At 48.7% G+C, this 26,478-nt stretch overlaps 1 protein-coding gene across 8 annotated transcripts in view; it reads right to left on the bottom strand.

Annotated features, from left to right (window-relative positions):
- The window catches only part of RELT (RELT TNF receptor), a 92,699-nt gene that overhangs the window by 45,304 nt on the left and 20,917 nt on the right, over positions 1-26,478 (bottom strand). The window contains exon 1 of one of the 8 annotated variants that reach the window (XM_053313043.1): positions 23,860-23,971. The exons of 6 other annotated variants lie outside the window; for them this stretch is intronic. The gene's annotated coding sequence lies outside the window, so the exon portion shown is untranslated. Of the gene's footprint in view, positions 1-18,186; positions 18,210-23,859; positions 23,972-26,478 lie in introns of those variants that run through there. One more of the 8 variants, XM_053313038.1, reaches the window with a different exon arrangement.

A 26,478-nucleotide genomic window follows, 5' to 3' on the forward strand; every position in this document is an offset into this window, starting at 1 on the left:
CCACTGAATCATTTAGGAGCGTTTTTGATCTTCTTTCTACCTTTGTGCCCAGACTATACATGGTCACAGTATAAAAGAACTGGTCACTTTGTGACACTGGTGAAGCCAGCCTAATTTGATATGCTAGCTCCGGAGCATGTCTAGTATACAAATCAGGCTTGGTTCACAACAGCGGGGCGGGGCGGAAAATGAACGGCAGGTGGGCCACTTGCTGTCCTTTCGCACCCTGCCAATCTCTGCCTCTCCTCACTCTGCCTCAACTGGGTGACTCAAATCCCACTTGCCCATGCAATTCGGGACGGAGCAAGACGAGAGGAAGAGAGAGGCAGGCAGGGTGGGAAGAGAGAGCGAGTGGTCCACCTGCAGCGGCCGCCACTGGCAGTGAAGGAGAGCAGCGTTCCCTCTCACAGGGGTCTCCAGATGTTGTCGACTACAACTCCCAGAATCCCCAAGCAAAAGCCATTGCAGCTGGGGGTTCTGGGAGCTGTAGTCAACAACATCTGGGAATCCCTGTGAGAGGGAACACTGAAGGCGAGCCCACCACGGCATGAGGCAGGCTGTTCCACTGTCAAACAACTCTTACAGTTAAGGAGTCCTTCCCAATGTCTAGCCTAAATCCACTTCCTGGTCATTTCCACCCATTGGTTCTAGTCCTGCCCTCGGGACAGGAGCAGCAGAGAACACCGCATGACAGCCCTTCAGATATTTGGAGGTGGCTATTGGCCACCTTTCTCCCTACTTGCCCAGCTCCTCTGCCTTTAAGCAGTAGCCTGGACAGAAGACGGTGAAGGTATTCCTTGCTGTGCAGATCAGCGTGGCAGGCAAAGTTGTACCTGCTGGCATTTCTTAAAAGAGCAGCACCAGGAGCAAAAAGAGAGCCACTCCCCAGCCAGAACAGCACTGTCCCAAGGGAGGTCGTTACCCTGAAACAAACACCTGGCATCTCCCGACGGAATCAAAACTAGGCAAGGTTGTCCCTGCTCTGTTCTCCAACAAACCGCTCCACCTGCCAAAAGGAAAAGGCTCTACCAGGGGAATATCTGGGGCAAAAGGTGGCTGCTTGACACACCACAGGGGCTCTTAATTAGGTGCTCCAGCCAACAAAACAGTAAGCAGAGTCAGTTGTCAGGATAAAACCAGCCAACCTGGATAGTTCCATCCTCCTGGGAAGGAAGGCTCCCTTTCGCGGGTGTGAGGATACTTGCTTGTTAAGGAGACCAGAGCCATTTTAATGGCTCCTCTAGAGAGGTCCTGTACGGACAGCAGGGCTATTTGGAGGAGGGGATGGGTTAGCCCCACAGCAGCAGCAGAAGAGTCAGGAAGGGCTAGATACCCTCTCTGTGTGTGTTTACCTTGCTTTTCCACTTCAAAGAAGAGCTCACGGCAGCTGACAAGGCTTATTAAAAACTATATCGAAATGCAGGCAGAAGCCGAAAAGTACCGTCAGAACTGACAGCGACCAAAGCAAAGCAGACGATCAAATCCCACCTCAACGTGCACGAAGCCATTAGGAGAGGGAAAGCAGTTCTGTTTCAGAATCGAAAATGGATTCTGAATTGTCACACATGCCCAGCAAAGTTAAGCACAAACCCAATCGGAAGTCAACCACGAAGCAGGCCAGAAAGAAGTCTGCTTAAACAACGCCACCTTGAACAAATGCCAAAACAAAAGTCAGCCAAGGTAGAGGGCAAGACGCCTCACTCTGGGCAAGGCGTCCCACAACTTGGGAGCAGCAGCCAAGAAAGCCATTTCCTTTGCTCTGGCCAACTGTGTTTCAGCAAACTGTGCCAGGTGTGGTACAAAACGGACACAGCATTTCCATCTACAGCCTACATACAACTTCTACCTGCTCTCGGAACGGACATTGTTTTAAGGCAAGGGGTCTCAATCCTGGGCCCCCAGAGGTTGAACTGCAACTCCTATCATTCCCAGTCACAATGGTCAAATGGCATGGTGGCAGGGGAAGATGGGAGTTGTAGTCCAGAAACATCTGGGGACCCACAGTTGAGAACCCCCATTTTAAGGTACTTACTGTGGCCAGAGATGTGAGTGAGGTAACAAACTAAAGAAGAACATGTAGTTAAAAAACAACAACCCCAAAACAGAAGACCTACCAAATTGCTCCAAAAATTAGAGCTCTCTTGTGTGTGCTGCACATGTGCGTGTGCACACGTGCATGCACGCACACGCACACACCACTCTAAGGCAAGTCCAGAACATGATTAGTGTGTGAGCCAAGTTGAATCCGAATACGACAAATATTTATAGACCGCTTTTCAACCAAAGTTCCCAAAGCAGTTTACACAAGATAAAAATAAATAAAATGGCTCCCTGTCCCCAAAGGGCTCACAATCCAAAGAAACATAAGATAGACACCAGCAACAGCCACTGGAGGGATGCTGTGCTGGGGATGGATAAGGCCAGTTGCTCTCCCCCTGCTAAAAAAAGGAGAATCACCACTTTTAAAAGGTGCCTCTTTTGTTCAGTTAGCAGGGGTGTTCAGTTAGCAAATTGAACACACCAGAGGCACAATTCAAACCCGGGACACTAACTGAAACGCGCTCACTTCTAGAAGTAGGTTAGGTAGGTAGGGAAGTATCCAGGATCTCCTACATTTTCAGCAGCACAGTTTGCACTGGATACAGAAACCTGCAGGCAGTCTGAACATTTTACCGGAGAACCCAAAAAGCTGATGGAAAAGAAAGGTTTACCACATATTCTTCATTTGTTGGGGAGGGTGGTGGTGGATAGCTCAGTGAAAACATCAACCTCGTGTGTGGCAGCTGTGCAAAAGGCAAATTCATGCTAGGGACCCCGAGGGAAGCGACTGAAAATAAAACTGCTGGTATTATAATGCCTCTAGCAATTCTAAGCAGTAGCCAATGTGGAGCACTGTGTGCAACTTTGGCCAGAGTGGGGTATCTCAAGGAGGATATAACACAGCTCAAAAAGGTACAGAAGACAAAAACCAATACGAGTGGTGGAGTTTTCCTATGAGGAAATGCAAAATGTCTGCGGCTTTTAAATTTAGAAGGGGGGGAATGGGTGTGCGTCCATGTGTGTGGCAGAGGGTTATAATATACATATGCATACACACAGACACAATAAGGAGAGGAGAGCTGGTCTTGTGGTAGCAAGCATGACTTGTCCCCTTAGCTAAGCAGGGTCCACCCTGGTTGCATATGAAAGGGAGACTAGAAGTCTGAGCGCTGTAAGATATTCCCCTCAGGGGATGGAGCTGCTCTGGGAAGAGCATCTAGGCTCCAAATTCCTTCCCTGGCAGCATCTCCAAGAGAGGGCTGAGAGAGATTCCTGCCTGCAGCCTTGGAGAAGCCGCTGCCAGTCTGGGTAGACAATATTGAGCTAGATGGACTTATGGTCTGACTCAGTATATGGCAGCTTCCTATGTTCCTAAGCTTCTGCCAAACACATGTACGCATACCCATTTCCCCCCCTTCTAAACTAAAAAGCCACACACGCACACACCAGAACATACAGAGGTCATTCACACAATCAAAAACTGTGCTCTACCCCAGGTTTGGGAGCTGTGTGTGCTCCCAGTTTTCAGTTGTGTGGAAGTAAGGTAAGGTATGAAAACCTGGGTAGCTTTTTTCCTACCATGCTGCCACACAATCACTTCTACCCAGGTTTTCCTCTTCCCTTGCTTCCACACAGCCGAGAATTGGTAGCATGCCCAGCTCCCAAACCCAGTTAGTTCGCAGTTTTCGCTTGTGTGAATGACCTCACAGAAGAGAACCTTTCTTCATACAAGGCATTATTAGCATATGATGCCCACTGGCTGAAGTGGCTTGAAGAGGGGATTAGACAGAAAGGAGGAGGAGAGGTTGACCAATGGTCATTTGTCATCATGGCTATACGGAACCTTCATCAGGCCCAGAGGCTGAATGCATCTGAATACCAACAGCTGAGAAGCAAGAGCAAGAAAAAGCAATTCCATCCATGTCCTGTTTCTGGACTTCCAGAGGCACCTCATTGGCCACTGTGGGAAACAGGATGCTGGACTAGATGCACCTTTCCTTTGATCCAGGGGAGCTTGGAGGATCGGGAGCCTGAATTGGTGGCAGGGTCCCACCTTAAAGCATTTTTGCCTGTTCTCCTGGAAGAAGCTCTTCCTCACTACACAGCCGAGTGACTATTCACAAGCCCAATTTACTCAGCAAGTCAACAAGCACTTTAAACTTTATTCTCAACATAGGAGGCTGCTAACCTCCTTGCATATTATTATTATTACTACTATACAAATATGTATTGTTGCCCATTAGAATGGGTTTATTTATTTTGTTTATTTTTTACATTTTATATCCCGCTCTTCTTCCAAGGAGCCCAGAGAAGTGTACTACATACTTAAGTTTCTCCTCACAACAACCCTGTGAAGTTGGTTAGGCAGAGAGAGAGGTGACTGGCCCAGAGTCCCACAGCAAGTCTCATGGCTGAATGGGGATTTGAACTCGGGTCTCCCCGGTCCTAGTCCGGCACTCTAGGCACTACACCACGCTGTGCACATCCAATTCTACTTGGTGAGGAAAATTCCAGACTGTTTGAAAACTCAAGTTACTAGATCTCCTTTTTTCTGTACTAGTACCTCACACAGACATTAAACACTGCTGCTCAAAATTCAGGCTGCTACCCCTTACCCCCACACCTGCCCAACACGTTTCTGTTTTCCAGCTCTTGTAAAATCCTACAAACCTTGTGACTCCCTGTCTCATGCTGCAGCCTGCATCCCCTGGAAATATAAGAGTTTTTCCCGTTCTAGAAGGAGTCAGAAACAACATCTGGGGCCAAAGATATTTGGCAATCAAATGACTCATCAGCACATTCCTTTTCCATATCACCCACATCCTAGCCCACAACCCTTTTAACATGGCATTTTGTGCCTAGGTTGCCAGCTTTAACCTACTCCTGCGCCTTCATAGCAGCTGCTCTTGTGTTCGCAAGCATGACTTGTCCCCGTAGCTAAGCAGGGTCTGCCCTGGTTGCATATGAATGGGAGACTAGAAGTGTGAGCACTGGTAGATATTCCCCTCAGGGGATGGAGCTGCTCTGGGAAGAGAATCTAGATTCCAAGTCCCCTCCCTGGCAGCAATTCCAAGATAGGGCTGAGAGAGATTCCTTCCTGCAACCTTGGAGAAGCTGCTGCCAGTCTGTGTAGACAATACTGAGCGAGATGGACCTATATGGTCTGACTCGGTATATGGCAGTTTCCTACATCCCTATGCAGCCATTCACAGGTGATACAACTGTGAATCTCTTCACCCACTTATTTCCACAGATCAAATTGCCATTAAAGGCACAAAAGGAGGCCGGTAGTCAAACTGACTACCTGCACTCTAGTGCTTCAGGCTGCAGTCCCAGGCAGGCTTACTTGGGAGTGATCCAGGCATGCTAAACCAGAAAGCTCCGGATAACTCGGACAAGTGAGCCAAGCCACACTGCAGGAGAGGGTTCAGATTCATACGCAGAGTACCCCTGCTCCCTCCCCCTTGCCATTTAGGAGTTAAAAACAAAGGGCAATTGCTATTAGAAGGGCCTTTCCTTCCTGATCCCAAATAGGGTGAATCAGCGGAACCCTTGATGTGAGCCAAGACAAAACCATGGGAGACTTTCACAAGGAAATTGGGGGCAAGAAGGTCACAGCCCCCCCACCCCCAAGATTTATTTATTTCTACACTTGTATTCGGAACATAGGAAGCTGCCTTAAACGGAGTCTAACCCTTGGTCCATCTAGCTCAGTAACATCTACACTGACTGGCAGAGACTCTCAGGGTTTGGACTGAATCCAAAGTTCACATCTTCCTCTCACACTTGGGAGGGGATATGTCTTCTGAGATGGGATTTGCCATCTGCAGTATTTTTAAAAATAAAATACTAGTATTACAGTTATATATATATATATAACACTGTAATACTAGTATTTTATTTTTAAATATATATATAACACTGTAATACTAGTATTTTATTTTTAAATATATATATAACACTGTAATACTAGTATTTTATTTTTAAAATATATATATAACACTGTAATACTAGTATTTTATTTTTTAAAAATACTGCAGATGGCAAATCCCATCTCAGAAGACATATCCCCTCCCAAGTGTGAGAGGAAGATGTGAACTTTGGATTCAGTCCAAACCCTGAGAGTCTCTGCCAGTCAGTGTAGATGTTACTGAGCTAGATGGACCAAGGGTTGGACTCCGTTTAAGGCAGCTTCCTATGTTCCAAATACAAGTGTAGAAATAAATAAATCTGGGGGGGGGGCTGTGACCTTCTTGCCCCCAATTTCCTTGTGAAAGTGGGGATATAGATAGATTTTTTTTTATTTTTTTGCTGATTGATTAACTGGGGGCACATATTTAGCTAACCCAGATGTCCTTTATTGAGAAATCTAACTGATTAAATGTTGCCTTCCTAAAGATTTACCCACAACTCCCAGGGCCGCGTTATTCAGAACTGGCCCCTGCATTTGCATCCAGCTGTCAGATTGCTAACCCTCCCCTCCCACTAGGAGACAACACAGATAGCGCCTTTGTTGTTGCAGAAGGCCAAGTGTGGGGTGGGGTGGGGTGGGGGGAGGAATGGGGTGGGTTCCCTCATTGTTCCCAGGAATTTGGCCACAAGGAACTCTTTCGCTAGGAGGCACCCCAGAAAGGCCACTGAAGCCCTTTGGAGAAAGACGACAGTAGCAGCAGCAGCAGCAGCAAACTGGCCGAAGACCAGCAAAAATAATCTGCAGCCTTCCCAGTGGCTGGTAGAACAAGGAGGGGCAAAGAGGGGAGACGTGGTGGCCACTGGCCCAAGTGCTGCAAGTATTTCAGAAGTGAGCTTGAGTGGCCTCTTCTGCTCAAGAAACTCCCGTGCGAAGCACACTCACGGCTGGAGATGGGCTGCTGTTTTCTGTCAAATTACTGGACATTTGGTGTGACCCATGCTGCTGAAAGGGACATTGTGCACACTCGGTGCTGAACCCAAAACCACCACAAAAAAAGCCTGGCCCGATCCAGTTGCCAGGTTGGAAAGAACCCTCAGAGGTACCATTGCAGAATTCATCACAAGAAGCCACAAGAGCAATGAGACCAGTGAAAAGGAGTCTGTTGAGCAAGGAGTGACCATTTGTGCAAATCGATACAGTGGTCCCTCGACTTACGTATTTAATCCATTCCGAATGCACGTTCGGAGGTCGAAATGTTCGTAAGTCGAAGTGCGCACCACGGAAGTCTGGAAACATTCGTAAGTCGAGGAAACCGCATCTAAAAATTCGTAGGTCGAGTAAGCTGAATCTAAACCGGCAACTACTTCCGGTCTTTTTTGTCGCTCGGAACTCGAAAACATCGGATGTCGAGTAGTTCGTAGGTCGAGGGATTACTGTATTTGAAAAGCTGTGCAAGCCTGTCAACTCCAGCTAATTCATACAATATGCCACTGATGGAGACCCACAGGGTTGAAATGCATCTCACCAAGCCACCTTAAGTGGCGCAGCCGGGAAATGCTTGACTAACAAGCAGAAGGTTGCTGGTTTGAATCCCCGCTGGTACGAGAAACACCTATATCGGGCAGCAGCAATATAGGAAGATGTCAAAAGGCATCATCTCATACTGCATGGGAGGAGGCAATGGTCAACCCCTCTTGTATTCTACCAAAAGAAAACCACAGGTCTCTATGGGCGCCAGGAGTCAAAATCGACTTGAAAGCACACTTTACCTTTAGTCTATCACCAACTAACCTTCTATCTGCATATTGGTTTTAACAGTCATCTTTTTTTGGGTCACAAGCAATCCTCAAGTCTTCAATACATATTGCCCAGGCTATTTATTGAATGCTTCATTTTTGTGTCCTTTTAAAACAAAAACAAAAAAACCCCACAACTTTTTTACTTTGGCTTTTTCTGGTGAGATTTTACTTCATTTTATTGGTTTCAGCTGTTTTGCAAAATTACTATTTGGAAAATTTTTTTATTATAAATTGTGTATATTATTTTGTCCTGGTTTTAAGTGCTTTGTTTGTGCTAGGTGCTGTACAACAGATTACAAGGACAGAATCCTTGCCCAAAGGCTACACAATGTGGACAGCCGGTGGGGGTGGGTGGGAGGGAGAGGTTGGGGACGAGGAAATGGGAAGCCAAGATGGAACGGAGGATGGTCAAGTGGCAGCAGAAACATGGTCAGACACGATAAGACTGGACTTAAGAACAGAAGAACAGCCCAGCTGGATCAGGCCCAAGGCCTATCTAGTCCAATATCCTGCTTCACACAGTGGCCCACCAGATGCCTCCAAGAAGCCCACAGGCAGGGGGTGAGCAGGCTGAAGAAAGGAGTCACTTGAGCAGGGTTGTTATAGATTCAATGCAAGTGCAGAATGTTGACAAGGCATAGAACTCAGCAGGCTTTTAGAGCAGTCTTTTAAAGTGAAAGTGATGTTTCTAGTCCTTAAGATACAAAGTGATGGTCTACAGCAGGAGCTCTCAAATGTGGGTTCACAGATGCCGTTGGGCTACAGATCCCAACACCCTCAGCCCCAATGGTCAGGCCACGGTGGCTGGGGCTGGTGGGATCTGTGGAGTCCCAAGTTAGAGAACCCCCACTGTACAGCAGGTGAGCAATGAGTGACAAAAACTATACATAATGAGCTAAAAAAAGGGGTGCCCAAAGGGCAATACTTGTGGGGTGGGCACCTCGCTACCTGCCCATCCTATCCACCACCCCCTGCCAAGCCCATCTAGTCCAGCACCCTGTTTCCCACAGTGACCCCCCAGACGCTTCTGAGAAGCCCACAGGCAAGAGGTCTGTGCATGCCCTCTCTCCTGCTGTTACTCCCCTGCAACTGGGATTGAGAGGCAACGTGCCTCTGAGGCTGGAGGTGGCCCACAGCCACCAGGCTAGTAGCCATTGATAGACCTGTCCACCATGAATCTGTCTAAGCCCTTTTAAAGCCATTGCTGTACACCGCCCAGAGCCTCTGGATGGGGCGGTTTATAAATGTAATAAATAAATAATAATAAAAATAATCAAAGCTGGTGGACATCACCACATCCCTCCCAGATGAAGCTGCCTTCTACAGAGTCAGACCAATGGCCTATCTTGCCCATGTGGGTCTACTCTGAGTAGCAGCAACTCCCCAGGGTCTCTGGCACAGACACTTCCCCATCACCTGCCACCCAATCTTTTTGAATCGGAGATGCCCGAATCTGACCCTGCACTGTGTGGTCCTAGTCGCTGCAGAAGACAAAAGCACTGACTCATTGGGCCTGCTGTCCTGGAGAGAAAGTAGGTCACCCTGATGCAGCACTTTGAAGCACACTCCGAGGCCACCCCGTTTCCCAGACTACACCACCACAAAAATTCATCCTTAGACCAGTAGCTTCTTCACAGTTCCTTCAGAGCTTGCATCCTATTCTGAATGCATGCCGCTCTGACGGCAATATTTGCTTTGGGTTAACCTCCCCCCCCCACAAACACAGAGTCTCCCACCTAGAGAGATCTACTCAGCAGCTTTTGTGGGGAGGGGGCCATTGCAACTGGGAAAATGCTGCCCCAAAGGATTAATTCCACCCGCCCGCCCAGTGTCAAGGTCCCGATCCTTGGAGGGATGCACTGCCAGCTATTAAACCTTTTAAAACCAGCTCAGTATCCGACCGTGGATTTCCTGGCATCTCATCTCATTTGCTCTAAAAGGAAGAGAATTCTGCAGCTGTATCCCAGTTCTTTTGGAATACTAGGCACCCCACTCAGTAAACTCACAGTTTAGCCCACTGCAGGAACTGTGTGTGCCCCATTCTGTAATAAAGCTGCCTGGCTAAAACAGAAGGAAGAATCCCAAAGGGTTGTGAATGGCATCTCCAACAATCTAGCCGTGGAAAGGGAAATATGTTGATGTTGAATCCTTAGGGACATAGGAAGCTGCCTTATACCGAGTCAGACCCTTGGTCCATCTAGCTCAGTATTGTCTACCCAGACTGGCAGCGGCTTTTCCAAGGTTGCAGGCAGGAGTCTCTCTCAGCCCTATCTGGAGATGCTGCCAGGGAGGGAACTAGGAACCTTCTGCATGCAAGCGCTCTTCCGTCCAGAGTGGCCCCATCCTCGAAGGGGAATATCTCATAGTGCTCACACATGTAGTCTCCCATTCAAATGCAAACCAGGGTGTACCCTGCTTAGCAAAGAGGACAATTCATGCTTGCTATCACCAGACCACTCCCCATGGGCAACCCACTAATATTCCTATTTTAGGAACATGCAGGCAGAGAGATAAACCATTAGCACAAGGCCAACCATGGGAGGGAGTGTTCATTTTTTGAAACTAGCCATTTTACCTGCTATTTTAAAATGACTGGAGCCAAAACCACTTGTTTATCTATTGCAAGTCACCCAAAGATCTGCCAGGGGACCCTGATCGATTTGCTGTCTGCCCCCTGCAAAAAAACCCAGTCTCAGGGGTCAGCCAAATCAGTTGGTCAAAAGTCCACAGCTGACCCCCAGAACTCCATGTGGGGTGTGTGTGTGTGGGTGGGTGCACACACACACGCACCAGCCAGAAGCATGCAGTGCCATTGTCGAAAGATCCTGAGGGGCACTTTCATATGCAGGTGGGAAGCAAGTGAAAAAAGGAAGAGATCATTGTGGGAGGTTTTCAGACACAAACTGTCAGAGATGCAGGAGCCAATTCTGCATTCAGCAGGGGGGTGGACTAGAAGACCTCTAGGAACCCTTTAATAATCTACGGTGGGAGGGATATCTATCGCTGCCTCCCTTTCCCACATTTCCCTCTCCTCCTTTGTTAAGGGGCTTCCTCCCAGGGTCCCCTGCAACAATGCAGGAGATGTTCACTGAACATTTGAAGGGAACAGATTTCATTGCACCTTCCCTTCAAAAATAAGAGTAAGGGCCACTACCCAGTGGAAATGTTTATCTTTGGGTTCTTTCGAATTCAACCCTGCTCTGAGCAGGGGCTTGGACTAAGAAAGCCTCAAGGTCCATTTCAGCTCTACAATTGCATGATCCTCACACATTCCTTATCCCCATAGGGCAGGGTTTATCAAACTTGGGTCCCCAGATGGTGTTGGACTACAAGTTCCATCATTCCCAGTTATCATTAGCCAGTGTGGCTGGAGAAGATGGGAGTTGTATTCCAACACTGTCTGGGGACCCAAGTTTGAGAAGCCCTGCCATATGGTGTAAATAAATATCTATATATATTTGTAGTGTTGAAGCATCTTAATTGGGTCTTCAAAATTGTGGCTTTGTATCTTTGTGTGTCGGCTTCTGAACAAACACCCCTAGGATCAGGCTGCAAAAATTGATCTTGGAGGGATGTGAGGGAGCTTCTCAGGCAAACCCTGCAGGGTGGTGTCTTCCCATTATCTTTCACTGTCACTTGTCTTTGTTGTGTCAGATGTCACTCTGAAGTGTCAGTGGGGACATGTCACCAAGGAAACAAATCTTCTCTCCTTCAGCCCATGTGCAGCATTCAGGCTGATTTGCATACATGCATACTTCATTTCATTTGACAATGTGTCACTGTGTCACTCAAGTTCAGACATCAGACCAAACCATGGTTGGCACGAATAATAATTAAGCACCAAAACCATGGTTTCAACCAGTCTTGCTCAACCTTTCCTCCCCGCCCCAGTCCCAGAATACTTGCTAAGGAGAGAAATTGAGGCACACTGTTCCTGCCAAGAGATTTTGATTGCAGCTGCAAAGCTGCTGCACAATCACACACACACACACACACACACACACCCAGTGCATCATGGGGCAAGGCAGCTGCAAAGCCGAGAGCTGAAACTCTTGGCTTTGCAGGGGACTTTCTCCTTCATAAATCGGGAAGAGGATGCCTCCATCCCTGTGCATTATGAGGTGGGTTGGCTTCACATAGAATGATGGGGTGAGTCAGCTGCAAAAGCGGAGAATTTCCCACAGACTGAGAGCCAGTCAGCACAGCAAACACAGGTCAGTGGCTATCGCATGTGTGCCCCACCGCAGTGGTTGGAAATATACTGGTTTAAACTTCCCCGTTGACAAACCAGCCAGGCTTTAACACTGCTTGTCTGAATTTCTTTCCCAGCTGCTCAGTGCCCTTTCTATGGTGCAGAAGCAAATCAGTGGCCGTAACGACAATAATTGATCCAATCAAACATAATGCCAAACCATAGTTTGCAAACCCACTGCAAACCATAGTTTCCAGTCGTGATTTGCCAGCTGCTTGTAAACTTGGGTTTGACAACACAGGCATTAGCCCCATTCAGATGTAACACGGAACCGCGGGCCCCCTCCTTCTGCTTTCCTGTCCACGTTCAGACGTAGGGGAAAGCTGCATCTCTGCACTCAGTGAGACTGCAGAGGGGCAGGGGACCTGGCTCTGCAGGCTTCCTTCTTGACAGAAGGACAGCCCACACAGCCAATTCGGCTGGAGCAAGGGAGGAGCTTCCTCCCTCAACTCCAGTTCCATGAGGCCCAAACGGCAGTGCCAGCATTCGGATGTAATGCTGGCACGGCAGAAATGGAGTTTGCGGTGCACAAACTCCACTCTGAAGGTTCAAAGTGGAGTTCGGGGATGGAAAATGTGGGTCATTTCCCCCCCTGCAAACTCCATTTCCTCAAACTCAGATATGCGGGTTAAGAAACTGGAGGTGAAGGGACCTCCGGTTCCGTGATACGCCTGAATTCAGGGATTACGTCAAGTCAAAGCTAAGCTTCTTTAATGATGGTTTGGTGCGATATCCGAGTTGATTATGCGAACATCCGGTGGTGATAAACCTTGGGCAGTGGCATCCGATCTGTTGTCACTGATCATGTAAACCATGAATATATCATGCGTGATACATTCACTCTCCTTGCCCAGACACCTGAATTATTCAGCCCCATCAGAGGAGTTGCCGGCTTTCAATTCCAGGATTTGTGTTTGGTTTTTTGTTTGTAAACTGGGCAATTTTTGTGTTTATTGTTGCAGGCTCCTTGTTAGCTTAAGGCAGCCAACTCCCTAAATATGCAGCCACAGAAATATTTATAGACAGCCCAAGTGTGCGCGTGGCTTTGAACGGCGGGGGACATGCGCAGGGCTGACTTGGCCAGCCTTTTGGGGTTCCCTGCAGTACAGAGTTCATTTCCTCCCTTTCACAAAGGGAGGGAATCCTAAATAGTCTAATAAACATTTCCACCACGGATTCTGGGCAGTAGACCTCACTGTGATTTTTGTGGACCTCACTGTGTAGACCTCACAGTGGTTTTGGAATAGGAAGTATAATAAAGCTTTCCCACCATTCCCATATTCAGCTAACATCTTCTTTGGCTATCATGCAGCCTTCTCTTTGCCTCTAGACTGGAGGGGAGGAGCGGGACGTGCCAAGTCGCTGGGATCCCTGTAGTGGGCTCCCCAGGGCACCTCATCCCCCCACTTCCCCAAAGGAGGGGCATGGCAGGGGACATCAGCTGTTCCTGCCCACCCCCCTCAGAGTGGCAGCAGCTCTTCCTCCTTCCCTTTGATGGTGGGAAGAGTAGTTGGTCCATTCGCCCCATTTACCAAGGGGGAGAAACATAGCTACATAAGAAGCGACCTTCTACCAAGTCAGACCCTTGGTCCATCTAGCTCAGGATTGTCTACACAGACTGGCAGTGGCATATCCAAGGTTGCAGGCAGGAGTCTCTCTCAGCCTTTTTGGGAGATGCTGCCAGGGAGGGAACTTGGAACCTTCTGCATGCAAACAGGCAGGTGCTTTTTCTAGAGCAGCCCCATCCCCAAATATCTTACAGTGCTCACACATGTAGCGTCTCATTCAAATGCAAACCAGGGTGGACTCTGCTTAGAAAAGAGGACAATGCATAGCACAGTTTGTGGGCATGGTTATCTTGTATCAATGGCTACTAGTCTGGTGGCTATAGGCCACCTCCAGCCTCAGAGGCAAGATGTCTGTGAATACCAGTTGCAGGGGAGCAACAGCAGGAGAGAGGGCATGCCCTCACCTCTTGCCTGTGGGCTTCTCAGGGGCATCTGGTGGGCCAGTGTGTGAAACAGTATGCTGGACCAGATGGGCCTCCTTGGGCCGGATCCAGCAGGGCTCTTCTTATGTTCTTCACAAGCACCAAGCTTCCGCAAGCAAGATGCCTGCATTCAGTGTCTTGTGACCATAATCCTAAACCATCCCTTTTAAGATTCCGCTTGTCAATCTACCTTCAGCTCTCTGCAGGAGATAAAAATTATCCCACGTTCAACTTAAGACGTGGGGAATAATTTCACAGAATGTGAGTGAACATCTGTGCCAGTTGTTCAGTTCTTTTTTTGTTTAGGAGGGGCTAAGGACAAAAAGTTTCCATCGAGTCACCCTGTCTGAAACCTGGCAAACATTTTATCCGCTGTGTCACTCCCTTTGCAAGGAAAACTGGAATCTGTCAGCAGAGGAAGAATCCGGCGCTCCAAGAAGCTTTTGCTTGTGAGGGAGTCTGCTGCCAGGCCGAAGAGCCCTTCAGCACCTTGAAGGAAAAAGAGGTCTGGTTTCCCAGAGTCAGGTCACGCTCATGCTGCAAAAACAGAGGCATTGGAGCACCTGCAGACACAGCAGATCTTCTCCTTGAGGGAGGGTAGCACATGGGCATTCCATCGTGGCTCTGCAGAGGAGGGCGGGAGGAAGGAAGGACACGGCAGTCCTGGGAACAGGTTGCCCTGGGAACGGGTGCAGGGGTCCTCAAACCCGGGTCCCCAGATGTTGGTGGACTGCAACTCCCATCATGCCCCACTGTGGCTGGGGATGAGGGGAGTTGGTCCAGCAACATCTGGGGACCCAAGTTTGAGGACCCCTGCCTTAGGCAACGGTTCTGGCCAGCAGGAACATGCCAGGAGAATGAGCCTGAAGCCAAGGAGGATGGACGAGCCATAGCTCAGCGGCAGAAGGCCCCAAGTTCAGTCCCGGGCAGCAGCTCCAGGTAGGGCCGAGGAAGATCCCTTCTGGAAAGCCGCTGCCAGAAAGTGCAGACAATACTGAGCTGGATGGGCCCATGCTCCGTGTGGGTACGAGGCAGCTTCCTCTGTCCCAAGGATCAGCTTGGAGGCCAAAGCCTACCATGACTGTGGTGTGGTTCAAAAGAGGAACGGAAGGACATTGCATCAGAATGGAGACTTTGGGGCCCCTCTAGCACTGCCTGAAATTTTGGCTTATCCTAGGGAGGCTATTCTGAGACATCAACAGGACAGGACTAGTTACGAAAATGTGAGGCTGCCTTATTGCACGTCAGACATTGGCTCATCTATGAGCAAAGCAGAGGTGCACTTGGGTAATTTTGGAGGCTTGACTTAAAGGCCTTTGGAGCCCCCACCCACAAGATAAGCATCCTCCTCCTACGTGCACACATGCACACACACATATACCCTGTGACACACGCAGTATTTTTTAACACAGGCATATTTATGCAAATATTTAGTAGCAGGAACATTTCAACACGCAACTTAACATATTCCCATCCCACATTTTGCTTTCCCCAGTCCTCCCTCCATCTCTAAAGCACCCAGCACAGATCATCATCACACTCGGCTGCCCGGCGCAGTGCAGGCCAGCAGGGAACACACCACCTGGGACAGTCTAAAGAGGATTTTGAGGCCCCCAGGGGGTGTGGAGACCCTGGACCTCTGCTCAGACGTCAAGGGGTAAGAGCGCCACTGGAGCTAAGACACTCTTCTAGCTGAGCCGAGAGGCACCTTTTAAAAGTGGAGATTCTCTTGACTGAGCAGGGGGAGAGCAACTGGCCCTATCCATCCCCAGCACAGCATCTCTCCAGTGACTGTTGCTGGTGTCTATCTTATGTTTCTTTTATTAGATTGTGAGCCCTTTGGGGCCATTTTACTAATGCATTTGTTTATCTCTATAAAAAGTGGTATATAAATATTTGTCATATTCGTCAGCATATTCATCTTGCCCAGAACTCTGCCAGCAACTCTTCAAGATCTCCAGCAGAGAAGGGGGTCTTTCCTATCACCTGCTGCTACCCAGGATCCTGCTCCCTGGAGATGCTGCCAGGGAATGAACCTGGGATCTTCTGAATGCCAAAGCTCTTCCTCTGAACAACAACGTCATCCCCTAATATCTTACAGAGCTTACATGTAGTCTCCCATCCAAATGCAAACCAATGCAGACCCTGCTTAGCAAAAGGGGCAATTCGTGTTCACTACCACAAGACCAGCTCTCCGCCTCAGCATCAGTTTTCCAGCTGGGAACAACAAGGCCGCTATGCTATGAAAAGCTGAAAATCGAAAGAAGCCTGGCCCTGCTCTTGTGCTTTCCCCCGGTCAGTTGGCAATCCTATTCACACCACAAAAATCCAGCCCTCTGAAGCTGACCTGAAAAGTTCAAGCTGATCTCTCCAGATAAGCCTAATTATTTTCACACAGGCACTTCTAGATTTCAGTGCATGAACTGGCCTGGGCAAACCTGACCCCCATAGCTGTTGTTGATCTACAATTCCCATCATCCCCAGCCAGAATAAATTGTGGCTGGGAATTATGGGGGTTGTAGTTCCACAACAGCTGTGGGGGCTGAGTTTGCCCACCCAGGGCTAGGAAAATGGTCCAAATGGGCCTCGCCTCCCTGTCTTTTTAATAGCCAAGGCACAGAAATTGATCTCATATCCTTTTTGGCTGCAGAAGTAGATCAATATTATTTTCCTGTGATGAGCTGCGCAGCCAAGGTGTGGAGATTTATTTCACCTTAATGTGCCCAGAAGAACCCAGCAGAGATGTCAACTCATCCCGAGCCATTTCTCAGGCAAATGTTCTGCCAACCCAGTAATTACAATGCATTGAAATAAAATGACCTTTTATGAGGACTCAAACGGTTTTTGAAACACTCAGAGCTGTCTTGCTCTTCCCTCCTAATCCCCATTCACACTCCATCAGTGGCCACGTGGATTCCCCCCCCCCAAACATAGGAACATAGGAAACTGCCATATACTGAGTCAGACCCCATTGGTCTATCTAGCTCAGTATTGTCTAAAAAGCTTAAAAATCGGGCATGATGGAGGTAGCCCCCTCCCAACTGGCCCCATCATCTGGTAATCAGTGGTACACTGTCTCTGCACATGGAGGTTTTGCTCTTCGCTGTCACAGTCAATCGCTGGCGTAACGCTGGTCAAGACGATTAGGCTTTTACAGCTCGACCCTAGGCATGTTTACTCAGAAGCAGACCCCAATGACTCGGCTCCGGGATACCGTCACCATGGATCTCCAAGCCAATGCCGCTGAGCTGACCTAACCCAGCGAGAACCAGTGGCCCCTTTAAGGAAGCCTTGAGGCACCAGGGAAGCCCCATGTCACTGAACCAGCATGGCTGTGCCAGCCCGGTGATGTCATCACGCTGCGCCAGCCCGGTGATGTCATCACGCCGCACCAGCCCGGGCACGGAACTGTGCAGTAAAGACGGGGGTGGTCAAGGGGAGTAGAGAAAATGGTGGTGAAGGCACGTGGGTGGGGAGTGGGGGGTCATCTTCCAGTCTTAGGAACCTAGGAAGCTGCCTTATACCAAGTCAGACCATTGGCCCATCTAGCTCAGAGCTGGGCAAACTTGGCCCTCCGGCTGTTGTTGAACTACAACTCCCATCACCCCCAGGCTGTGAATAATGGGAGTTGTAGTCCAACAACAGCTGGACCACCAAGTTTGCCCATCCCTGATCTAGCGACACTGACTGGCAGCAGCTTCTCCAAAGGTTTCAGGCAGGTGTCTCTCCCAGCCCTACTTGGAGATGCTGCCAGGGAATGAATCTGGGACCTTCTGCAGGCTAATGAAACTTTTAACTGGGTTTATAGTTGTAAAACTTTTTAATACTGGGTTTTAAATGTTTTACATGATTTTAATTAATTGATTTAATGTTTTAAATTGCTTTCATTGTGAACCACCCAGAGACGCAAGTTTTGGGTGGTATAGAAATATAAATAAATAAATAAATAAATGCAAGCAGATTCTCTACCACTGAATTACGGCCCCATGCTCTAAGAGGAATAGCCTACAGCAGGCAGCACTGAATGTTGCCACCCATCCAGATGCAAACCAAGGTGGGCCCTGCTTAGCAAGGGGGACAATTCATGCTTGCGACTGCAAGACCAGGTCCCCTCTCCAATCTTGTCCCAGGGTTGCTCCAACCTTGCTACGCCCTTGGACTTGATCCCAAGTAAGAGCGCCTAGGGTTTCACCGTTTGCTCTTAACGCTTTTCTTCAGCATAAGATTCGCCAACGGGCCTGTTTTTGCGATCTTGAAACAGCAGCTTGGTCTGCAGAAGTCTGTAGCTGACAGGGTGAGTCTCCATGCAGCGAAGGGTTTCACCTGCCAAATGGCCATACATAAAGCAGTGCACAGAAACCGGGGGGCCAGTTGAGGAGTTGGCAACCCTAGCCCACCCTCACCCCCTTTCATATGGGTAGCATCAGCTTAATGGAGCAAGGAGGGTCTAGTCCTGCTCGTATATACAGCTCATTTTTGCAAATTACAAGATTAACAACCTTTGCAGGGAAATAATGAACATTGGTGAGTCACACGGGGGAGCGTTGTCAGCTGACGGAATTATCTTAGATGAGATAATTAACTCCAATGTGCCAAACACCAAAGCTTTTACAAAAATCTTATTTTAAACTTCAGGCAAGGAAAAAAAAAAGAAGGGGGGGAAAAGACAGAACTCAATCCCACCCTTCCCTGCAGTAGCACCTTGGAAATGACACACACAAGATCCCTCTCCACTTGCACGCACAGAGGGGACGTTAAAAGCCAACTGTAATTTTTAATTGTAAACCGCCCTGAGCCATTTTGGAAGGGCGGTAGATAAATCAAATAAACAAATAAACAAACTAAGAAACTGTGGAAACAGAAGGGAAGTGGCAAGTGAGAAAGCCTGTCTTCATGGTCTTGGGATAGAGATGAACTGGTGAGGAAGCGTGATCTGCTTTTCCCCATCCCAAGAACAGCTCAGAATGGACACAACCATTCCAGACTACAGGTAGGTGGTTGCACTTCTGAAGGCTCCCTTCCCTTAGTGACCACCCGCAAGCAGAAACCCAGCACAGCAGGCAAAAGGCTCAGGCAGACACCCTCTTTCCCAGAGGAGCTGGTGCTCTGCTTACAGGGAGCTCTTTGGATATGGAAAATAAAAGCAACGTGCCCCATTGTAGGCTGAAGTGGCACAAACCCTTTTGCCACTGGATTCTGTGCATCGAACCCACCGCAGTTTCCGTCTGTGTTTAACCTGCTCCTTAAGGCACCGAAACCACATCCTTCAACATTTCACTAAAGAAAAGAGGACATGTAGCCTGGGAACATGTAGGACAGTGACCAAGCCACCCGGGAGGCATGGCCTACAGTTCTGACTAAAAGCATGCAACAAAATGGGTAGCAGGTCATAAAGCGCATGCAGAGCGCACAATCCCAGACTATCAAAGCAGCCAAGCCAAAGCCACGGCCTCCAATATTTTGCTGATGAAAACAGGGATACAGTTAACACCCCATTCTCACCCCAAGGAGGACTGCCTCCACTTACTATTCCAGGTTACTGTGCACTGCACGGAGTTTTAATGGTGTATGTGCACTCATATATATGCAGATGCATGAGACACACTATGCACCCACCTGCCTGCTTGGAGATTGGATTCTCTGAGACTCTGGGGATGGAGTGGAATCCTCAACAAGGAATCCCCAAAAGGCAAACAGAGGGATAAAGATTTACCAGGGACAGGTTTCAGAAAAGAGGGCAAGTCCCTGCTGAAAAGGGCACAGTTAAAGCCTATGAAAAACATGGAAAACCTGGGTCAGGAGAGAGACAGACTTCTGCCCTTTGTGGAAGTCAGGAGCTGCTTTTAAGGTTGACTTTGAGTCTTACTGTATGGCAATAACGTGCAGAATATTCAAAGCTTTTGCACAAGTTCCAAGCACGGTCTTACTCCCTGTACACACGCTGCTGCAGGCTTCCATGCTATTTCCTGGGGTGATCTTACCCTCTGTGCACACACACAGCAGCGACCTCATGCAATTTTCACAGCGCCATCTGCTGGCCAGTTCTTGCATTCTGAGAAGAACTCATCCCTTTTCATTACCGCATTGGCGGCAATTGGAGGAAAGGGTAGGTTCTAACTGGAGTGGGTTTACCATCTTAATGTTACATCGAATGTGCTCAGAACTGCACCCAACTGAATGCAGCCTGTTTCATGACTAGGCTAGCATTAATCTATGACTCCTCCCGTCAGGATGGCAGAGCTAATGCTGTAAAGCATTCACAGTTACAATTTCTGTTGATAATTCATCCACTTCAGATTGCTCCCAACCAGCAGCTCCCACTCCCTATAACCTGAGCCCCAGGGAACATGCAGATGATTTGTGTGCTGAAGAAGTTTATTAGACCATTTCTCTAATGCTCAAGGAGGCTCCCATAACACAATTTAAAACCTGAATAACTCCGTTAAACACAAGACGCCATAGGCAAAAGGCCCATTCACATGTTACGTTCATCACTTGTATGAGTGTACAGAGGTACAGATCTTTACCCAGGTACAGTCATTTACATGTTGTGTTGAATGCAGGTACAGAAGTTCACTGCCTATCTGTACCATGCATTTGAGGGGCCTGCATCCTGGTTCACTTCCAACATGAACACAGGTACAGTCATTCACACAAACACGTGTATGAATCTACAGACATCTGATCACTCATACAGCATCATGTCTGAATTGGGCTAACAGGTCTGCCAAATGCTTTCTGAAATAGTTGGGGTTTACACCCTGCAGCGAGTAAAGAACCCACACTCTGTACAAGGGAGACACTCCACCTATCTAATTGCTTTCTTCTGTGCCAGGGTTCTCTTACGAGGGTCCCCAGAGGGCCACTCACTGCCACCACTCAGAGGAAGAGCAGGATATAAATGTAGCAAAAAAGGCGGCCGACAAATAAATAAACCACCCAACAGCCTTGGGTGCCCAAGGCAGAGAACCCGGATTCTATGCTTTGCATCTTGCCTGGTTTTTCTTCCCCTTGTGAGTTTAGATTCCTGCCACCAGGCATTTGGGCTTCCAAGCTAATGTGATGCAGGCTTTGATCACCACCGTTTTGCACCACTCAGCTCCTCCTCCTCTTCCTCTGCTCCTGCAAGCATGAGTCAACATTCAAAGGACTCCATTTTGCTCCAAGGACAAGGATGTGACACCTGCTTTGCAATCCGGGCTGTCTAGGGGCTCCTTCCTACCAGGCCTGCAGCCCCCCCCCCCTTGAGATAACTGGCTTCCCTTCCTTTGTCACTAAGCCTAACCTGCGCATACCCAAGAGTCCACTTCCATCAATCCTGTGATTTGTTAAGCCAGAACACGCTTATGTTCATTTCGCAATCTCTCACACAGGCTGACAGAGTACAGGTCTCTTCTCCAAGTGCTGAACACGAGGCAGAGCAGTAAGACAAGCCACTTGAAATCCCCTTGGATGGCATATAAAAATAGCTCCTCTGGGCCAGAGACCAGCATCCGATCAAGGCTGATGCAAAACTTCCTGTGTTAGATGCCAGCTTGCATAAACACGGCTTTAGAGTCACATTTCAAGAGTGTAGTCAAGGGGTGGGCAGGCTTGGTCTTGCAGCTATTGTTGAACTACAACTCCCATCATCCCCAGCCTGGGATGATGTGAGCTATAGTTCAACAACAGCTGGAGGGCCGAGTTTGCCCATCCCAGTGTACTCTAGGCCCATTTCACAGATTATATCAGAGGTTCCCAAACTTGGTCCCCAGGTGGTACTGGACTACAGCTACCATAACCCCCAACTGCAGGGGCCAAAGGCTGGAGATGATGGGAGTTGTAGTCCAACAACACCGGGAGACCCAAGTTTGAGAAGCCCCAATGTGGGGAGCAAACCTAGAGTTACTATGAGGCTCCACTTGAAAGGGAACTGAAGCCCACCCTGGCTCTCCGATAAGTGTGCCGATAACGATACAGAGTTTGCCAACACATTATTGTTGCATTCACATTTGGGGGTTTACACTTCCCATACTGAATGACTGGACTGCCCATCACTTACCAGACGGCCAGTGCGCACCTTCCTAGCCCAATAAACTTCCTAAAATTAGCAGCTAAAACAAGCTACACAGTTTACGCATAGTGAAGACCTTTTATGAAGGGCAAGCCACAGAAGCAGAAGCTAGCAGAAATGGAAAAGGAGCCGGCGTGGTCCTGTTGAGAAGCTACAACAGAAACCCAGGGGAAAGAGCTGATCTAATTTAAACGGAGACAGAAATGCTTACTTAGACGCCAACAGGGCTGCAGGGAGCTGGCAAGAGTGCTGCACACAACAGACAAATGGGCAAACACCCACTGTAACACACTCCATAGACATTCCTGGCACCCATCTTGTTTAGCTACGAGAGGCATCCCATGGTTTGGGCATGGGGGTGGTCCCTGAAATATTTGGAAGGCTTGCTGGTACACCACCGGTATTGTTACCAAATCTTTCCAACTTTGGGCTGATAGCTAGGCAATTTCAATACTATTGATAACATTAGCTCAATCGATCACACAAGACGTCAGTTACAGACAAGATCTTTCCTCCCAATGTAAGGGTGTTCATAGGCAATTGTATCTTAGCAGTGCTGAGACAGCCTGAGGAGGAGCAACCAGGAGGCTGGTAGTGGCCCAGCCAAATGCCCCCAGACTCAATACGTTGACTAGAGGAGTGTGGTTCGGCAGGGCGGCCGCTCTGCTCTCGCCAGGATGATCCTCCTTTTTGTATAGACAAAAATGGTTGCAGCATCTCAATTCTCACACCAAGGATCAATGCTGGTTTACACAGGCAACCCAAGAGATCCTTCAGCTATGTCACAGGGTCCCAGCCTTGGGTGCCCAGATGACGTTGGCCCACAACTCCCATCAGCCCCAGCCACAATGGCCAAAGGCTTGGGCTGATGGGAGTTGTAGGCCAACATCACCTGGACGGGAACCCTTGTGCTATGCACTTTATTCATTTACTCTGCTGCTCCACTTGGCATTGCAAAAGTGCATGTATATGCCTTTACATGTAGACACGAGATGCAGACATCACCCATAACTTATAGAGAACATCTACAGAGCTGGGGTGGGGGTGAGTGTGTGTATGTTGGTGGGGGGGGGGGGGGAGACCAAGCACTCCTACACTGAACTGTTATAAAGTGCAGAAGCACTCACAAAGCCCTTTAAAAACATTTTAAAAGGTTCTAAACTCCGGTGAGGTTAGCCTTTTGCCCTTTCACAATGCCAGTTGGAGAGTTTCCTTCTTCATTGCTTCAGGGCAATGGGTTCTCATGATTCATTCCTCACTGAAGGTTAGGAGACAGAGGCACACAGGTGTTCCCATGAATCTCGGCCGAAGTGATCATATGCCACATTAAAATCCGGGCTTGGCCAGGATCTTAGATCTGCTCTGTGGTGGTTCGATGTCAGCTCCACACCACACCAAGCCAAGATCCTCCATTTCGATGTGGAACATGACCACTCTAGCAGAGATTCCCGGGAGCGCACACACCTCTATCTTCTCCTCCCAACTTTCGGTGGCAAACTAATCATCAGAATCGACCCATTCAGTTCTCCAGAGGCTGTGCACTCCCCTTTTAAGACCAGCCCTGCTGGATCAGGCCCAAGAAGGCCCAACTAGTCCAGCATCCTGTTTCCCACAGTGGCCCACCAGATGCCTCTGGGTAGCCCACAAGCAAGAGGTGAGGGCCTGCCCCCTCTCCTGCTGTTTGTCTCCTGAAACTGGCATTTAGAGGCACTTTGCCTCTGAGACTGGAGGTAGTCTCCAGCCTCTTACAATTCACTCACTGCTCTCAAATGTTCTCGGATCCAGTCTCAGTTCTTCCTTCGCTGTTCTCACCTTGTAGATGCCTCTCCTCAGGCCAAAATCCTGGCTTGGGCCTGAGGGTGGTTCTGAGCACACCCCTTAGGTTTCCCGCCATGCAGTTTGCTTTGAATCTCCTTCCCAGTGGGTGCAGCAATCAGTTTTATTGGACGACCCCTGGTTCTAGTGTTGGGAGAGAGGGAGAAAAATTTCTCTTGCTCCACTCCATGCCGTTCTCTACTTCTCGGGGGGGGGGTGCACAGATCCCCTTAAAATTGCTTTTCAAGAGCAGCAGTGAGATTACCTCCCTTCCAGCCCTGAAGAAAGGCAGTTCCCCCTTGCTGGATCAGGGTTTGGGATACACTAGCATAAATAAAAGAGAAACTACAGTAGGTGGGTTTCCCCCCTCCCATTTTCTCAAAGTGGGGAGATGGCAGAGGCCCTGGTTTCTTTATGGGCAGGTGCCTCTGAAATGACTGGAAGCCTGTTTTTGTGCAAGTGCAAAGTGGGGTGTGGGGAAGCTGACGAACAGCTGGCAAATGAATGGAGCCAACCAAGGAATCAGGAATCTTCCTGAACCTTGAAGAACAGAGCTACTTGGAAACAAACAGCAGGATATGAGGATGTGATGAAGAGGAAGACAGGCCAACAGCGGGTGTTAAAATAGCCACCTTTGGCAGGAGATCGACTCTGAACTGGGAAGGGGTATGCAGAGAAGGCAGCAGGCGGGGGGGGGGAGGTGTTATCTCAAAGGGCCAACTCAGGTCATGATCGGAGGGGTCACCATTTGTAGCTGCATGCAATTACAGTTGATTAACAGGCTCTGTTCTATAGCATCATTCACAGATCTGGCCAACTGACCCTTTTAGGCAGGTTACAACCAGCACCCTTTCCAATAGATCAGGGATTCTCAAACTTGGGTCCCCAGATGTTGTTGGACTACAGCTCCCAGAATCCTCAGTGGCTACGGCCATTGGAATGGTAGTCCAGCAACATCTGGGGACCCAAGTTTGAGAACGGCTGCACAGACCTTTTGAATCGCATCAGAGGTTGTTGGGATTTCTGTTCTGCTCTGGCTGCTGCCTCCTGGTTTTAAAGGTTATATTCTCAGCTGGTTTATTAAAATAGTAATTTTCACCCAAGGTTGCATTTGTTAATGTTGTGAACCACTTTCAGGATTTTGATTATAAAATATAAAGTGCACAAATAAAACCTCCTCCTTGTAAAAATCTTAGGGACACATAGAAGCATCCTTTGGGCTTGGATTCACGGCTGGCCTTCTCCATTTTGTTTGCAATATGATCTCTCACTCTTCAAGGGAGAGGCCAGAATAAAGCCTGGTGTGCATGTTTAGGACACAATTCTGCATTTCAGGCTTGAGCACCACAGACAGCGAGGTGACATCCTGAGTCCTCCAAGTGACTATAAGCTTATGCCCAATGGAGGACAGCTCAGACTCCACTGAAAGCATGCCAGTATCCACTGAAGGTAAAGTGTGCCGTTGAGTCAGTGTCAGCTCCTGGCTCCCACAGAGCCCTGTGGTTGTCTTTGGTAGAATTCAGGGAGGATTTACCACTGCCATCTCCCACGCAGTAGGAGATGATGCCTTTCAGCACCTTCCTATATCGCTGCTGCCCGATGGAGGTGTTTCCTATAGTCTGGGAAACATACCAGCGGGGATTCAAACCAGCAACCTCTGGCTTGCTAGTCAAGCCATTTCTCTGCTGCACCATTAGGCGGCTCTGCCCACCCTAAAAAAAAAAAACTTCCCCCCAACTTCTGTAGGAAGACTGAGCACCCAAGCCACACTCAGAGAAGGCACATTATGCAGCCTTGCTAGGATTGTAGGAAATGGGAGATTCATATATCTGAATGCTTCTCTGTGTTTGGTGGGGTGGGATCCTTGCATGTAGAAAAGCAACATGTAAGGTAGAAAGGCTTAGCCAGCCTTCTCCTTTAGGATTTAGTCTTCCAACAGTAAGAGGCTTTTCATCATAATTTTTTTAAAGGAACATTCAGACATAGAATGTCCAGTCAATTTATTGGCATGCACATGTGGGTCCAATGGGTCACACATGTTTGGTGTCTGTGATGCAAGGAAGGAGTTTTCCCTTAGGTTAGCTAGCACCCTTGCTGTCAAGGCTAGTCAATGCCCTAGATCCAACTCTGTTTTTAGATTGGCATACCCTAAGACCAGCCGTCTTCAAGAGAACATGACATGATCCCCAGGGGTAGTCATATCTCCTCCTCCACCCCCCAAAGGGCAGCATCCATGAGAGCTATTCTACACAACCCTTACATAACCCTATAAGAGCACCCAAGGGCTGGTCCTGTGATCGCAAGCGTGAATTGTGCCCTTTGCTAAGCAGGGTCCACCTGCTTAGAGACTACAAGTGTGAACACTGTAAAATATTCCCCTTTGGGGATGGGAAGAGCAGCTGATGGCTTGCATGCAGAAGGTCCCAAGTCCCCTCCCTGGCAGCATCTCCAGGGAGGGCTGAGAGAGACCCCTGCCTGCAACCTGGGAGAAGCCCCTGCCAGCCTGTGTGCTGCACACTGAGCTAGGCAGACTAATGGTGCAACTCAGTATAAAGCAGCTTCCTATGTCCCTATGACAACGGAGCCAGAACACAGGAGCCTGCACTGAAATGGCAA

The sequence above is a fragment of the Hemicordylus capensis genome, chromosome 3 (assembly GCF_027244095.1).
Source record: "Hemicordylus capensis ecotype Gifberg chromosome 3, rHemCap1.1.pri, whole genome shotgun sequence".
Classification (NCBI taxonomy): Eukaryota; Metazoa; Chordata; class Lepidosauria; order Squamata; family Cordylidae; genus Hemicordylus; species Hemicordylus capensis.